At 51.1% G+C, this 12918-nt stretch overlaps 1 protein-coding gene across 5 annotated transcripts in view; it reads right to left on the bottom strand.

Annotated features, from left to right (window-relative positions):
- The window catches only part of HIVEP3 (HIVEP zinc finger 3), a 228806-nt gene that overhangs the window by 62155 nt on the left and 153733 nt on the right, over window positions 1–12918 (bottom strand). For all 5 annotated transcript variants that reach the window (XM_050983156.1, XM_050983159.1, XM_050983160.1 and 2 more), the window contains one exon: window positions 8361–8454. The gene's annotated coding sequence lies outside the window, so the exon portion shown is untranslated. The remainder of the gene's footprint in view (window positions 1–8360; window positions 8455–12918) is intronic.

Below are 12918 nucleotides of genomic sequence, written 5' to 3'. Positions count from 1 at the left end.
ATTGTTTACCCAGAGTGAGGATGGTTTGTTCCCTTGGCCTGTCAGGGCCAGGTGTGTGTGGGACTGTCATGGGACACTCACAGGACAATCAGGGATGAGTGCAGTTCTGTGCCCTGTCAGCAGCAGTGGGTGCCTGGCAGATTCAGTTTAGATGGAATGTACACAGTGTAGTATGATAAAGTAATTCTTTAACCTTCTAATCATGGAGTCAAATACATCATTCTCTCTCCCTCTCCAACGCTGGAGTCTCCTTTGATCTACAATAGTTTCCAACCTGGTCTGGGACCTTCCAGGGTTGGGGCAGCCACAGGATTCCCAGAATTCCCAGAATTCCCAGAATCCCTGGGTTGGAAGAGACCTTCAAGCTCATCCAGTCCAACCCAGCCCCAACACCTCAACTCACCCCTGGCACCCAGTGCCACATCCAGGCTTTGTTAAACACCCCCAGGGATGGGGACTCCACCACCTCCCCGGGCAGAACATTCCAGAGCTTTAATTCATGAGAAACAACTCAATTTTGGGGCCTTTTGCTGTCCATGTTTACTGGTGAAGGCACCTGCAGATGGCAAATTGAGAGGTGACCCCAGAGTCACCACCGAGGTCCAAGGTCCTGTTCCTTAACTTCCCCTGAATCCAAAGGAAAGCAGTCCCAGGGCACTCTGTGCCTCCTGGCAATATTCCAGCTGTGCCTGCTGGGTCACATCCAGGGCCTGGATAAATCATCCCAGCAAATCCAAACCAGGAGCAACCTCTGTGCAACCTCTGCCACCTCCGTGCAGACCGGGAGAGCGAGACCATGCAGTGACACCAAAGCCCCTTTTCCAACCCTGCCAGACTCAGGGAATTCATTCCCAGTGATCAGCCAGTGCTGTGCACGTTTGTTATCGTGTCTCTAATGAGATAAGGTGTGAGCTTCTGTTTAATTAGGAACCAGCTCACACTGGTGAGCAAAAATGCCTTGAAAACACCTCCCAGCACTTCCCAGCTGAGCTCCTCAGGGCTCTGAGCTGGAATGGCATCAAGGAAATGATCTGCAGGTCAAATATTAAAGATTTCAAGGCAATTAAATATTTTTTAAGCCATCCCTAGCAAAGGCAGTCGATATATATCCCTGTGGATGGACATCCAGGAAATCTGAGCTCACATTCCTTCAGCTTAGCACGGGGCTCAATAAAAAATAGGCTTCAAAACGTTCATTTTGGGGTATTTTTAAAAGAATTTAAATGTGTTTGTCAAGAAAAAATGGACAAATATTTTCCTTAACACATCCAACCTGTTTTATTTATTTAAATGTGTGTCACCTTTTTCTAAGAAATTAAAAAAACAGATCTGAAGTTTGCAGAGAACCCCGAGCCAGGAATTACTCATGTACTCAGCTACTGATCCAAAAATCCTCCTGCTCTGCAGAGCCCTGAGGAGAAGAATGCTTCAAAAACCCTCCCTGGGATGAAATCTCTGATGGAACAGCTGAGAGATCACAAAAAAATCCATTATTTCAATGCAAGCAAGAAATTCTTCAAAGATCACAAGCAGCCGCACACCTGAATTTGAGATTAGGGGGCTGCTTAAAAAAAATGAATGAATAAACCAAACAAAAACACTTAAACCCATCAGCTGCTGGCAAGGTGGATCCTCAGCCCCCTCTGACTGTGCTGGGTCAGTGTGAGAAATGCCACGAGGAGTTTTTGGGTTTTTGTTCAGATTCTTTGATTAAATCCAGGAGCCCTCACTGCTGCATTCCCAGTTCTTTTCCTGGTGTATCCCAGAACAGAGCAATATTTATTTTTCCCCAAATATCAATTACCAAGCACAGCCCTGAACCTTTAACAGGGACTCCTTCTTCAAGGGGCTGCTGCAAACCAGCCCTGAGCACAGAGACACCTCAATAATCCCAAAGAATTTGGGTTTGGGTCCAGGAAGGGACAATTCCCTGTCAAATTCACCCTGTGGACAAGCAGCCAGTGCTGGAACCAGACCTCTGCCTCCCCTCCATGGGCAAAGCAACGTTTGGACATGAGGCAAGTCTGAAATTGCCTCCAGCCTCTTTAGGAAAGGTTAAAAAGAATTAAAGCACAAAAAAATTCCCTCTCCGGGGGCCAGCATTCCTGTTTGATGCCTGAGCACCAAATAAAGGAGGGCTGCAGGCCCTGACAGGCACGGAGCAGGGCTCAGGTCTGGGTCTGTGCACGGAGCTGAGGGTTCTGGGGTCTGCAGAGACATTTCTGTCCCAGCGGGGACACAGCAGAGGGGACAGGCTCAGGGAGGGCTGGGATGAGAGACCTGAGAGCCCCCGGGCAGGCGGCTCTGAGGAGGGAACCGGGAGAGCTCAGGGCAGGGCAGGGCAGGGGGTGCAGGGAGAGTTTGGGGCAGGGCAGGGGCTCAGGGAGAGCTGGGGCAGGGCAGGGGCTGGAGGGAGAGCTGGGGCAGGGCAGGGGGGCTCAGGGAGAGCTCAGGGCAGGGCAGGGGGCTGCAGGGAGAGCTGGGGGCAGGGCAGGGGCTCAGGGAGAGCTCAGGGCTTCAAAGAGAGCAGCAGGCACAGGGAGAGGGACCCTGGGCAGTGCCAGCCTTGGGCAGGGCAGGAACACTGGGGTTGTGCCCAGGGCCAGTCACTGAATCGACCGCTGACCAACCACTGACCAGCCAGTGACCCACTGGAGACCAACCAGTGACCAACCACTGACCAACAACTGACCAGCTACTGACCAACCAGTGACCCACTGGAGACCAACCAGTGACCAGCCAGTGACCAACCAGTGATTGACCAGTGACCAACTGGTGACCACCAGGTGACCAGCCAGTGACTAATCAGTGACCAACCACTGACCAACCAGGGACCAACAGGTGGCCAACCAGTTAATAACAGGTGACCAACCACTGACCCACCAATGGCCAACCATTGACCAACCAATGACCAACTAAAGACCAGCCACTGACCAACCTCTGACAAATCAGTGATCAGCCAGTGACCAACGTGTGACCAACCAGTGATCAACCAGTCACCAACCAATGACCAACTAAAGACCAACCAGTGACCAACCATTGACCAACAGTTACCAACCACTGACCAAGCAGTGAACAATGTGTGAAAAATCAGCGACCAACCAGTGATCAACCAATGACCAACTAAAGACCAGCCAGTTATCAACCAGTGACCAACCAGTGACCAGCCACTGACCAGCCAGTGACCAACGTGTGACCAATCAGTGATCAACCAGTGACCAACCAATGACCAACTAAAGACCAACCAGTGATCAACCAGTGACCAACAAGTGACCAGCCAGTGACCCACCAGTGACCAGCCAGTGGCAGGGTGGGAAAACGAGGGGCAGAGGAGCAGAGGTGCCCGTGGGCTGGTGAGAAAGGGCAGGAGGCTCCTGGCTCTGCAAGCTCAGTCACTCTCTCCTCACACGGAGGCTCCGAGCCGTGGGCAGGATGTGGTTCCACACCTCTGCCAGCGCCCAGGGGCTCGGAAACCCTGCACAAAGCACAGCTTGAGGGTGGCTCAGATTCCCCCAGGAGAGCTCCAGCCCCTGGGGGTCCCCACCCAGGAGTTTCCCTGGTGGAAACCTGCGGCAGGCAGCAGCAGCTCCGTGTGCTGCTCCATGCCCGCAGCAGGGGCGCGGGGCTGAGCAGCAGGAGGGAGTGCTGCAAGAGTGGTGCTCCCACGCCCCAAAGCAGCCCGACCTGAGCTGCCTGCAAGGTGCTGAATCATCCCTGGGGCTGCAGGAAACCCCAGAGCTCTCCTGAGCTGCTCACCCCACACCCACGGGGACGAGGCCTGGGGAACCCGAGCGGTCGGGTCGCCGCGGAGGAGCTCACTGAAATTACAGCCTCGGCTTTCCGAGAGCCTTGGAGGATTTTCCTCCCTGAGCCTTTTGAGCTCATCCACGGACAAAGAGAGCTGCAAACATGGCCCTGCTCTGGTGGCACAGGGAGGATGCTTGGGAAGATGAGCAGAATGCTGATCTCACACCCAAAAAGAGAGAAATGCCCAACATGAGCAAGTTGGTCTCCTGAAGGTGTCCCTGCCCATGGTCTTTAAGTCCCTTCCAGCCCAAACCATTCTGTGAGCCTACAATGCCTTTATGCCATGGGTTTTTGTCCCTTTTGGGTTTGGTTTTTATTTTCTTTCCTAAAAGTCAGCTTGGAAGATCCCATTCCTTCCCCCAGCAGATGTGTCAGTCTTACACCCACATGGAAAGGGGGCTCAGGCCTTGGCACTGCCCAGGGAGGGTTGGAGTGCCCATCCCTGGGGGTGTCCCAGCAATCCCTGGAGGTGGCACCCAGAGCTCTGGGGACAAGGTGGGGATCAGCTGGCACTCGATGTCCTTGGAGCTCTTTTCCCACCTCATCTCTGGGATCCTGAGCACCAGAATCCCAAAGGCTTTTCCCAGAAGGGAATATCCATCCAATGCAGCCCCAGCAGCAGAGGTGTCCCTACCCCAGCCCCTTCTGGCAGGGAATATTTCCTGTTCCCCCTCAGCCCCAAACCCCTCACACCAACCACAGAAAAGGAGCCCTGAAAGTCCTAAAATCCCATTTTTGCATTTTGGGGGAAAATTTCTGCCTGGAAAGGGAGCTCAGGGCTTGGAACTGCCCAGGGAGGTTTGGAGTGCCCATCCCTGGAATTGTTCAGATAATGAGGGGAATGTTCCTCCCAAGATGGTTCAGTGGGCATGTGGGATTCAGCCAAAGTTTGAATTCGATGATTTGGAGTTTTCCAACATTTGGGATCCTGTGACCACAAAAACCAAAGGGTAAAGGGCAGCCTGTGAGTTGGGAAGGGACAAGGACCAGGCTCCGCCAGCACCCCTGGCCCTCATCCCCAGCCCTTGCCCAGGCAAAGCTCCTTCAGCCAAACCCAAACACCTCCATGATCTGACTGAAGCTTTGCAAGGAACTAAATCCAAAACAGGACTGGAGGGGCTGGGGCTGATGGAAAATTCCCTCCTGTGGCAGCTCCTGCTGTGCAGCCCTCGCTCTGCCCAGATCCATCTGGGCAGGGTCATGTGTGGGATTTGTTGGGTGAAAATCCCAGCAGCTCTTCCAGGGATGGGAAAGAGCCCGGGGGAGATGCAGCAGGGAAGTGTCTTGGGTTGGAAATGTGGCTGGGGGTGTGTTCTGTGTGCAATCTGTCAGAGCTGGGCAGCTCTCTGCTGTCCCTGGGGCAGGTTTCTTTCTCTCTGCCACAGCCAACCCTCCCTCCAGGAGATCTCTGCTGTCCATGGCCACTGAGTGTCCCTGCAGGGCTGATCCAATTCCAGCATCCCATGGGGAGATGCTGCGCCCAGGGGAGGAGCCAAGCATTCCTGCCTGGATCCAATCTGCCCTGGAACAGCCCAGCAGCCTTTGCCCCCTGCATTCCCAGAGGAGCAGCTTTCTGCTGCCCTGCATTCCCAGAGGGAGAGCAGGCCCATCTCCAGCAGCCCTGGAGCTGCAGAGGAAATCTCCCCCCTTGTGCAGGATCCCTGCTCCAGCAGAGCCACAGCTGGCACTGCAGGAGGGCTGAGCCCCCCTGGCATGGGACTGTGCCCCCACCCTGAGCCACAGCGTGCCAGGGCCTGCTCTCACTCTGCCAGGGCTTGGTTGCACTCTTGCATTTGGATTTTTCATTTCCCAGTAAAGAACTGTTATTCCCATTCCCATATCTTTGCCTGAGAGCCCCTTACTTTCAGAATTACAATATTTCAGAGGGATGGAGTTTGCATTTTCCCTTTTAAAGGAGGCTCCTGCCCTCCTCTGCACACACCTGGCTGTTCACACCAAGAGAAGTGAGGAGAAAAGTCAGGGACATAAAGAAGTGAGCAAAGAGGCAGCTCTGGGTGAGGCACACGGGTGGAAAATTACAGCAGGGTTGGGACAGAGGGAAAAAGCCTCGTGTGGGATGGGGCAGCAGAGCAGGAGCAGAACCAGGCTGCTGCCAGAGGGGAGATTTGGTACAATTCTCAAAAAAAAACCCAAAAAAACCCCAAAACCCATGTTTGAAGACACCCAGGGAGAGCTGGGTCACCTCCCCATGGGAACGGGGACAGGAGATGGATTTCCTGACAATGAAAGATGCAAGAGACGATGGAGAATTAATGGCTCCAAATGCTGGGTGCAGCATAATTCTGCCTAAAAGCCCAACCAGGCAGAGATTTTTTACATTGCCCAAGTGAAAGAACTCGAAATTATCACTAAAACTCACAGAGGTTTTCAACAAAACTCCTTAGATCTCTTTTTATTCCACACAAATAAAAGCCCAGCGGCCAAATTAATCCTAATTAACTTGATTAGGTTTATTGCAGGGCTAAGAATCATCCATGGTACCACAAGGGCTTTTTTTTCCTCTCTCCAAACAGAATTCCCTTTGTGCACCTGCTTTTAACACCACCCTGATGAGAGCACATCCCAGTGTAATTCCATAATGGCCAGGAGAGGTTCCATCCATCCACTGAAATTCAGGGAATAAACACCAAACCATGCACATTATGCACTCTCTGCAGGGATATTTCAAGCTTTCCCCCTCTAAGTAAATCAGTTTTATGCCATTAAAGCCCTTGAAAATATCAAGCTGCAAGCCTTTGCTCCCAGAACTTGGTTTTCCTCTCGATTTCTTGTGACTTTGGGGAAGGCAGGGCACGGAAATTGGCATTTCCCACTCGAGCTCAGCCCTGCAGCCCAACTCTGGTGCCTCAGTTTCCCCCAGATGTGGGCATGGCATTCCAGAGGTGCTGAAAAATCCCAGCCCATGATCATTTCTAGGAAGTCTGAGGTGAAAACCAAGCAGAGATTTTTTTTTTTGTTTGTTTGTTGGTTTAAATTTAAACTCCCAGAGAAGGCCTAAACCCTGAATGCCCTGACAAACACCAGAGCAAAGCCCGGATTTAGACTCCTCCTGAGGGAAAAACGAGGAATTAATTAATTTTATTTGCACATGATCACCTCTGGGGCCCTGGGTTTGTTTTCATTTCTGATGTGCTGAGCCCTGACAGCCACAGGGACACTGGATTCTGTCCCTGGGGGCAGCCTGTGGCTCTGCCCCTTTACATTATAAATATAAATCTGGTCTAGAATAAACCTTTTATTCCTCAGAAAGTCACAAACCCTGGAATTCTTGCCCTCTCCACCAAAATGAACCCGTGCAGATCCAGGTACAACCACGCAGTGTTGGAAAGAGGCAAAATTCCAAGGGTTTGGAGCATCCAGAGTGCTTTAAATGCAGGAAAAAATCCAGTTTGCATTCCTGCCCTCCCAAACTCTCCTCGAGGAACCAGGGGGAGCCAAGGGCAGCTCCGAGGGGTCCATGGCAGGTGGGGAGAGAAGGAAAAGCCAGAACTGCCCAAATCCACGGGGCAAAGCTGAATTGCTGATTTTCTGGGAATGGTTTGGGTTGGAAGGGGAATTAAACCCACCCAGATCCAGCCCAGGGACATCTTCAGGCTGCTCCAGCCTGGCCAGGGAGCCAGGGGCAGCCACAGCTGCTCTGGGAATTCCAGCCCAGCCCCTGCCCACCCTCACAGAGAGGAATTCCCAATTCCCAAAACCCAGCCAAGCCCACATCACACTTTCTTCCTTGTCACACTCCAAACCCTGCACAGAACCAGACCCTGACACCACAAATATTCTGATTTTTTATTACAAATATTCCAATCCCTCTTTGGGACAGAAACCCCACCCTCCCAGGGAAAAATTCCTTATTCCCAAAACCCAACCAAGCCCCAAATCACACTCCAAACTCATTCTCACTCCAAATCCTGCACAGAACCAGACCCTGATACCACAAATATTCTGATTTTTCATTAAAAACCTTCCAAGCTGATGGGATCCCCAATTTGGGGACACAAATCCCATTCTCCCAGGGAATTCCTAAATCCCAAAACCCAGCCAAACCCCACATCACACTTTTTCCTTGTCACATTTCAAACCCTGCACAGAACCAGGCCCTGACACCGCAAATATTCTGATTTTTCATTAAAAACCTTCCAAGCTGATGGGATCCCCTCTTTGGGGACACAAATCCCATTCTCCCAGGGAATTCCTAAATCCCAAAACCCAACCAAGCTCCAAATCACACTCCAAACCCTTTCCCACTCCAAACCCTGCACAGAACCAGACCCTGACACCACAAATAATCTGATTTTCCATTACAAACATTCCAATCCCCTCTGTGGGACACAAATCCCACCAGCCTCAGGAGCTGTGCTCCACTCTGGACCTTTTGCAAGGAGAATGAAGCATTTTCAGGATATCCTGAGCTGGAAGGGACCCACCAGGACCATCAAATCCAATCCCACAATGCCCAAGGGAAAACGGGAGCTCCAGCACAGGTTGGTACCTCTAAAATGCGTTTGGAGGACGGAAAATGAGATTTTTCTTACTAAAACTGCTGCAGATATCAGGCTGGGACAGGCTGCAGGTGCTTCAGAGCCAGCATTAGGAGTCGAAATGGTCTTGATAAATTGTAGAAATGGTCTGGAAGAAACAAGACAAAAAGAAAAAGACACTTCAGGAATGCTGGGAATTGGTGAGGCAGGAATAATCAATGGCATGGCCACCAGGGAGATAAATACGGGCTGGAAAGGGTGGGGTTTGGGGAATCTCAGGATTTCCAGGAGCTGAGCTGGATGTGAAATAGTGCAATAAAATCAACCCCAACATTTGCTGTGATTGCAGGGACAAAATGTCCAGCAAATAAACAAAGGGAATTTTCCACTTTTCATCTCTTAGGCCCCACTGAGGGGCTGGTGCTGGACATGTGAAATCCCAGGTAAATTCCCAAAGAGAATGATCTGATCCAAAAAGGAAAATCAGATTTATGCCATTGTTATGGTTGGACATTTCAGTGAAATCACAGATAAATTCCCAAGGAGAATGATCTGATCCAAAAAGGAAAATCAGATTTATGGCATTGGTATGGTTGGACATTTCAGTGAAATCACAAATAAATTCCCAAGGAGAATGATCTGAGATGGAGGGAGAAAGCAAAAACTGGAAATCCAGAGAGAAAATTCAGATTTAGGCATTGTTATAGTTGGACATCTCAGTGAAATCACCCAAGGAGAATGATCTGAGATGGATGGAGAGAGCACAGAGTGGAAATCCAAAAAGGAAAATCAGATTTGTGGCTCATTTTGGTTGGAAAAGCCCTGCAGGACCATCCAGCCCTACCCCAAACCAGCCCCACCCTGGCCACCACCAAGCCACGTCCCCAGGTGTCACCCCCAGGTGTTTGTTGGACATTTCCAGGGATGGGACTCACATTCCCAGCGTGGGGATTCATTTGGAATGAAGGCCATGGAGAGGCACCAGCCTGGCCTTCAAACCCCCCCAGGGGACACAAGACAAGGGATAAATCCCCTGTAGGGTTGGTCAGGGGGGTCTGTGCTGGGGAAGGTGACACAGGAAAGCCTGATCAATGTGACTGCCTGGCAAAAGGTTTTGAGAATATGGAAACTGTGAGTGAGATGGGAATGGAAGCAGCTCTGAGATCCCTCAGTTACTGAACAGCTGGAAAACAATGGCATGGCCAGCTGAAGGGAATCCCCTTGGGATCAAACAACACCCTCTGCTTGCAGGCAGCTCCAAGGGGCAGAGCAGACCCTGCTGGCCTGGCAGGCGGGGCCCAGCAGAGAGAGGGTGGGGGGGGGGGGAAAAGGGAAACACAGGGTGGGTGAGGGAAGGAGGCGGACAGGAAGGATAAGAAGGAAGAAAGACAGAATAGAAAGACAAGAAAGAAAGAAAGAAAAGAGAGGAGAGAGCGAGAGAGAGAGAGAGAGAGATACAGGTAGATAGGGTAGGTAGATAAGAGAATAGAATGAGAAGATAAAGAAGAGAATAGAAGAGAAGAGAAGTAGACAGAAGAGAAGAGAAAGAAGAGAAGAGGAAGAGAATATAAGAGAAGATGAAGATGAAGAGAATGATGAGCGATAATAGGAGGAAGAGAGATAATATGAGAGAATATGGAGCTATATTGCTAGAATATGATAGAATCGTGCTTTTTTTTTTTCGGAGAGAGATAGATAGAAGAGGATAGAAGATGATAGAGAAGAGGAGAGAATGCTAGAGGCGGAGAGGAGAGAAGAGAATATGAAGAGAAGATAAACTAGTAATATACGAGCATAGAAGAGAGCGAAAGAAGAGAGATTTTTTTTTTTTTGGGAGAGAATGAGAAGAGAATAGAATAAAGAGAAAGAAGAGAGAGAGAAGAAGGTGAGATGCATGAGTAGGAGAGGAGATTGTAAGATGGGAAACAGAGGAGCAAAGGATGCTATATTATATGATATTTATATTATATTTATAGAGGATATAATATTAATTATATTGTATAGGAGAGGAGGAGGCAGGAGAGACTGAGAGTGCGTATAGGATGTAAATGTTATATTACTTAATCCTATAGTAGTAAATGCTGTAGGATGTGTGTACTTGGACTGGATTGGTCAGTGAGAAATGAGAATATTCAGCCCAGAAGAAGATTTCTGGTATTTTAACAGGATCCTCGCTTTTTTTCCTCTCTTGCTTTTATTCTCCACTCTCTCTCATTCCCTTTACCACACTCTTCCCATCTCTCTCTTTCCCTCTTGCTTTTATTCTTTGCTCTCTCTCTTTACCTCTCTGGGCCCTGCTCTGGGCTGTGTTTGGCAGCTCCCAGCAGGGCCCTGCCCCCAGGCCCTTTGCAATAACCCCAAGTTCCCAGCCCTGGCTCAGAGATCTCTGCTCTCTCTCCATCCCCACTGTCCCACCCCCGTCTCTCCTGCAGTCACAGCCCTAAACTGCACCAGGGAGCCCAGGCTGGACTCCAGGAGGAGTTCCCTGAGTGGGAATCCAAGGAATTCAAGGGCTCTCCAACACCTGGATCAGGGAATTTAAGGCACAGCCCACCAGGAGGTGGCTTTACCTTGGACTCCCGATTTTCTTTCTTTCCAAAGGTAGAAAAACCCCACAGGAAGCAACTCAGTGCCTCAATTACACAAGTTAATTAACTAAATTAGCAGCTCCTCCAGCACAGCACCCACACAGAGGGGAAAGAAGTAAAATTCGATTAATTTTGTGGAGAAGAAGCAGAGATTGAAGAGACCAAGACGTGCCAGCATCACCCAGAGGGCCAGGATCAGTGGAGGGGCAGCCCCAGCCAGTGGAATAATCCCCAAATGACCTTCAAATGAGAGAAAACTTCAAAATATTCCACTCAGACATCTGCAGGTGCCCTTCACGTGACAGGATCTCAAAGCAGTTCTATTTCTGCACCAATCCGCCTTCCCACGGAGCAGGCAAGCCCTTCCCTGGCAGCTGGAAGGCTCAGCAGAGCTGCTCTGATTCCTCAGAGTGTGAAGCAATATCCTGTCCCAGTTCCTCTCTCAGGTGTGCCTCCCCCTGCCCTTCTCCCTTCCCCTCCCCCTGCCCTATTCCTAACTGCTGTCTGTCAAGTTCCACATTCCAGCAAGGGAATTCTGTGATTGGCAGAAGTTCCAAAGATGCTTCTCAGACCTGGGGTCATTGTCCCCTGAGACCCTCCCCCCCCACCTGCTTGGTGGCTCACCTGTCCTCTCCCTCCCCCCTCCCTGTGGGTTTAAAAGGCACTGGAACCACGTGGTTGGGATTCTGTTGGAGCTGTTACCAAGATTCAGAGCTCTGTCACCCTGGAATAAACTCTGGATTTAACCCTTGGTGGAATCCTCTCCTTTTCCTCTTCACCATCACCTGAACCTTTTCCACCAGAGGTAAACTGAGTTTCTACCATGCCTGGACTCATTCCCAGTGCCCAACTGCAACCTCCAGCCAGCTCAAGGAGTCTCTGAGGTGAAACTCCACAGCTGCCATGCCTGGACTCATTCTGAGTGCCCAACTGCAACCTCCAGCCAGCCCAAGGAGTCTCTGAGGTGAAACTCCACAGTTGCCATGCCTGGACTCATTCCTAGTGACCAACTGCAACCTCCAGCCAGCTCAAGGTGGCTCTGAGGTGAAACTCCACAGTTGCCATGCCTGGACTCATTCTGAGTGCCCAACTGCAACCTCCAGCCAGCCCAAGGAGTCTCTGAGGTGAAACTCCACAGCTGCCACCTTTGGTCCAGAGCAGGGCCGGACGAGCCAGGCCTGTTCTGCCCTGCAATATTGGGATTTTATTCCAGTATTTGGCGCCCAACGTGGGGTTTTATTTCTGCACCAATCCGCCTTCCCACGGAGCAGGCAAACCCTTCCCTGGCAGCTGGAAGGCTCAGCAGAGCTGCTCTGATTCCTCAGAGCAATCTGGCTGGGCCAGGGGGCTCCTGAGTGCCTGCCAGGACTTTCAGCATTTCCACAAAGCCCAAAAACCGATCCGGAGTGGGCTCTGCTCCCCCAGAGGCTCCCTGGGCTGGCAGAGGGGCCCCAGCTCCGTTTGGGGACAATTTGAGCCGGGCTTGTCACCAACAAAATCTTCCTTGGGCACAGCTGGGATCAGGGAGGATCTGGGATTTTCCCAGGGATCTCAGGAGGTCAAAAGGAACCTGCCAGCATCGCCCTGGGCATGGAGAGGCTGCCCTGGATCCCTGGCAGTGCCCAGGGCCAGGCTGGACACGGGCTGGGAGCACAGGGGACAGGGGAAGGTGTCCCTGGGACAGGGGAAGGTGTCCCTGCCATGGCAGGGGTGGCACTGGGTGGGATAAAAGGTCCTTTCCAGCTATAATTCCATAATTCTGTGATTCCCCACCTATGGTTTGAGTTTTGCCTCAATTCCAGGGATGGAGCAGCTCTGGGAATTCAATCCCAGCCCCTCCCCACCCTCCCAGGGAACAATTCACAATTCCCACAACCCAACCAAACCCCAAATCACACTTTCTTCCCTGTCACATTATAAACCCTGCACAGAACCAGGCCCTGACACCACAAATAATCTGATTTTTCATTACAGAAATGTTCCAAGCTGATGGAGTCTCCTCTTTGGGGATGCAAATCCCACCC

This window comes from Serinus canaria, chromosome 23, assembly GCF_022539315.1.
Source record: "Serinus canaria isolate serCan28SL12 chromosome 23, serCan2020, whole genome shotgun sequence".
Classification (NCBI taxonomy): Eukaryota; Metazoa; Chordata; class Aves; order Passeriformes; family Fringillidae; genus Serinus; species Serinus canaria.
The sequence above is the reverse complement of the archived record's forward strand: the minus strand, read 5'-3'. Positions and strand labels throughout refer to the sequence as shown.